Source organism: Talpa occidentalis, unplaced genomic scaffold, assembly GCF_014898055.3.
Source record: "Talpa occidentalis isolate TD23 unplaced genomic scaffold, MPIMG_talOcc4v2.1 talOcc4.5, whole genome shotgun sequence".
Lineage (NCBI taxonomy): Eukaryota > Metazoa > Chordata > Mammalia > Eulipotyphla > Talpidae > Talpa > Talpa occidentalis.
Genome location: NW_023604861.1, coordinates 85,561,499 through 85,566,312, shown reverse-complemented (window position 1 = coordinate 85,566,312; position 4,814 = coordinate 85,561,499).

Here is a 4,814-nt window from a genome sequence, read left to right as displayed (position 1 = left end):
TCATCTACCTCCCACTCAAGTAGGAGCTTCAAGGAGGCAGGGACTGTGTGTTACTCACTTTTTTCCCCAAATTTTTTATTGTGGTAAGAAACACATAAAACTTACCATCTTAACCATTTTTCAGTGTATAGTATACACATTCATCATAATGTGCAACCGTCACCACCTTCCATCTCCAGAACTTTCTTCACCTTGTAAAACTGAAACTCTATACCCATTAATCAATAATCCCGCATTCCACTCACCCCCCCATCCTCTACCTGCCACCATTCTGGTTTCTGTCTCTGTGATTTTGTCTCAGTACTTCATATAAGTAGGATCATAAAGTATTTGTCTTTTTGTGACTGGTTTATTTCATAACATCTTCAAGCTTCATCTGTGCTGCAAAGTATATCAGAATTCTCTTCCTTAAAAATTAATGTAAGAAATAAACATGTTGATTTAGGCCACTAAGAGGATGGGGTCATTTTTTATTGTGTCATAGCAATGCCTGTGCTGTCTAGCACAGCGATAAACTCCCAAAACAATAAGAAATCTTCCAGCAGAGCTCCTAGCGGCTTCTTTGTCATAAACCTTTATAGATAGCTTATGGACACCATGGTTTGGTCAACTAGGACCCCACAGGTTCATTTTCCTTCTTTCCATGTTTTCCTGGGAATTACAAGGGGACCGCAGCCTATAATGAACTATATAGCATTATAGTGAAGTTATAGAAAAACTGCATAAATGCAGCAAATCTGAGAGGTGGTGCATTTTGAGTCTGGCAAAAGATTAATTTGGTGGATATGTGTGGGGAGAAGCTACATATCTTAGGGAGAATAACTCCTGCAAAGCGTTAAAGGATGGCCCAACTTCTTCATTTCAGGCACCTAATGCTCATTCAAGTCCACCCTGTCTGCAGCCAGGTCTGCTCTCTGCCTATAGACAGTTCATAATGTGGTGCTCCAGACTCAGCTCATTTCAGAAATGTTGATATTATAACACACATAATATTTTCTCTACAAATGCACAAAAATACTTTTTCCCCTATAAATCAAATTAACTAGTTCTGAGTTCTCAGTCACTTCAGGGGGGTAAATAATTCTATCTCAGCCAACTTGGTCATCGTTTTCCCTAGAATTGAACATGAATTCAGGGGATTTGAGTGGCTCTCAGCAAAGGCAGAACAGTCTCTGTATCCTATGACTGCCTCTGCTGAGAAGCTCATCATCTGAACCCACAAAAAGGAGAAGCAGTTCTATCCTTTGCAGCAAATCACGTAGACACTTCCCCACAATCCTCAAGGCCATGACTGCCTGCAGCATCCATGCATTCTGCCCTCCAGAGCTCCTGTTACTTCAGAGAGGCTGCATGGAAAGAGAGCACAAATCTACATCAGTCACAGGGGAAGGCCACTTCTGCCTCCTCACTTCTTTAGAGAAAGGAATAGGAGCTTAGGTATTACACACGATTAAGTGTTTATTGAAAGGGAAAAATGCCGAGGCTGTGTAGCAAGTCTGCATTCTTGGACTTGCCTGGGAGCTTTCCTTTGAATCCATCTGAAGCTGATAAAAGCCACTTCCCTGACAGATTTGAAATGTACCTACAAAGGCCAAATGCCTGAGCTTCCCATAGTTCTCTGCCTCAGTCTCTGACCAGAGAGGTCTAATCTGCCTCTTCAACACAACTTTTAGAGAATCCCTAGCATGAACCTAAGCCCTGAGAGAATTTCAATGGCAACCTCCTCAACTTAAAGGATTTTCTTGATCCTGAGGTTGAACCTGTGTCAGTGGCTGAACCACCCCCCATCCCTACCCCAACAGTGGTGCCAGTTACAAGAGGTGATAAAAGATTTTTTTAAGAGGTGAAATTTTAGCTTGCGATGTAGCATTGCAAATTTTGAAGTACATGAGCAGGATGCCAACTGTAACAAATGAGAAGTACCATCCCCACCAAAGGGCAGGTCCAGCATTCACCAGGCCCAGTACATCTAGCACAAACCCCAGTCCCATTGGCTGGGAACTCTTGGGGAAAAAAGAGAGGGAGAGAGTTCCTGGCTTATATTTACTTCTCCACAGGGGCTGGAGCAGCCCTCTGACTATGGGCTCTTTAACCAAACTTGCCCCATCTAACACCCTCTGGGAGCTAGATGTTCTCTCTGTTGCTTTCCCTTTCCCATCTCAACCAGGACCTGGTGTTTTGTATCCAGATGAACCTCCCTGGAAGCATGCCTGCTGTGTAATTTCCACACAAATGACCATGGCACAGAAGGGTATGTGTCTGGGCCCTACCAGGGAAAATTTTAAAACTGCAGAAAGACATCTTATTGTTTATATTGCTAGATTTTCTTCCCTTTGGTGAAATGATCTTTCAAATTCCAACTTTGCCTCTGCTACAACAAAAGACAAGCCTTATCCCCACATCCTTGACAGAATCTGTGTCCAGTGGACCAGGAAGAATTTGTTGTAGCCATCATGACCCTCCTCTGAGGGTCAGAGTGGCCAGGAGTGGCAGGGCCCAACAGATGCTGAAAGGAGCTCTTTCTTGCTATGACAGAGACCATTAATCAACATGTGGTGCTGCTAAGGAAAGGGAGCCTGCCTCCTGCCTCCTAAGGGCTGGTCCAGGGTGGGCTCAAGCCAGCCTGACCCGCAGTCAACAGTGAGCATCTCTTTCTGGCTCTCTGATCAGGAAAGTCACATGGGCAGTAGCAATGCACTAGTTAGGAATAATAAGCTGAGTCACAGTTTATAGACCAGAAACCAGAAGCAAAAACAGGGGAATTTAAACAGTGAGGGCCAGAAAGTGGGCAATTCTTAGACTCTGGGGGTAAACACAAACACAAACCCTCAACCCCACCCTCCCAGGGCTGGCTGCTTTAATGTGGGAAGCCAGGCAGGGCTCTCAAACCAGCATCCTAACAATTCTCCCTGCAGGAACCCTGCACCCTTGCTCAGGCCCTTATCCATGGATCCTTTCCCTTCCACACTCACAGCCCCATGATCATACAATCACTGTTCACACTATTTCTCTGGAAATGGTCCCACATTCTTGTGCTATAACTTATACTTGTAGCTCAAACTTTCCACCAATTAAATGTGCCTTCCTCTCTTTGTACCTGTTTCCCTAACTCTTCATCTTCCCTACATTTTCCATCCTATTTCCCTCCAACTAAAGCCACTGCCCAAGGATTACATGCCTCAAATCCACTGTGACCTCGCCTCTCCCCTCCTTGGGAAACTTCTCTTTTCAAAGACTGCAGCTCCCTCTGACATCTCTCTTATCCCCCAAAATGGAACTAACCAATAACCTCAAGAAAGTAGAAAACAAACCAAGAATAAAAAAGGATAAACCCAAGAATACAGAGCCTTCCTTCATTCCCATTATAGAAAGATTAATAAGGTCACTAATTCAGACACATCTGAGGATCATAATAAGCACAGGCCCTGCCTCTCAAAACCTGGACGCTGGCAGTTAAGATCGGGCCAGAGAAGGCAGGACAGTTCATCTGTGTGAGCCGTTGACCTTTCTTCCACTGAGTATGGCTTCATGTGATTGCAAGTGTCATAGCTATCATGTGGTTACGTTTTTCTGATGATGGCATAACAAGTCAAAGTTGACAGAGACAATCTCTACTGATACAGATAGTGCTTTATTGTTTACATGTTTTCTCATTTAATCCTTGCAGCAACCCTGAGGTAGGTATTATTATCCCCACTTAACAGATAAGTAAACCAAGGTTCTAGGTTACATTACTTGCTGAAGATCATCTGCTTAATAGTGGCAAATCCACTGATCATTCCAAACCCAAGGGGACTCTTTTGAGTAGTTCACAGGCTGCTGCCAAGGAAAGTAGAGCTGCAGACTTCCACAGGGGAGGACTGGATCGTCATTGGCGTTCAAGGGAATCCCTCATTGGGAATGAACGAGGCACATTCACAGGCCAAGCCTGGAACTCAGCGGAAGCAGCCTAGAGCATCTGGGAGCTGTGAAGCAGCAAGAGGTCTTTAAGTTTGCTGAGAGTCAACAGTGTCTTCAATTATGCACAGAGCCCAGCTTCCAGGAATGGAGAAATCAAAGGCCACCCAGGAGACACAAATTCAGGGCTGGCCACAGCGTGGGTGCAGCAGGGTCAGGAAGAGCTGCTGCTGACAGGCACCGTCTCCTCTTGGCCAATGTGTGGTAACCTTAGGGTAGTGGTCCTTTAACCATCTTAAGGCCTTGAGAATCTGATGAAAACCATAAAACCTCTCTTCCCTCCCCACCCCCAGAAAAATACAGATACACAGATACAGACAACATTTTGCATACAATTGTAGGGAGTCCACAGACCCCAGGTGGAGAACTCCTGCTTTAGGGCAAGGGTGTCACCCTGAGTAGTCTCTGATACAAACCTATTTTTATGCTGCTTATATTTCCTGTGGCTCTTCCCCTTTTGTCTGCTAATTTTATAATGTCATAAAGTTTATTTTTAATTAGTGCCAAGAAAAGGGGGCTCAGTCTATACTCCAGGCAGAAAAAGAGCAGCTATGCATGGCAGTGGTGGCAGCCAGGAGGCAAACACAAAGAGAAAGATGGGGTCACATGTATCACTGCCATCCCATCCAGAAGGTCACTTTGCACATTTTTCTCTACTCAAGAGAACAGTTATGGGAGGTAAAGGAGACGGGGGAGTGATTTGTTTCTTTTTAGAAAACAAAGCCATTCCTTCACTGGCTACATAGTCTAAAGTGCTGCAGGCAATGGCCTGGTTCCAACCTCCCCGCTCCTTACCTCCAGGGATACACCTGAGCATAGGCCCAGTCACTCATGCATGCGTGGCCAGGTCTCCTACA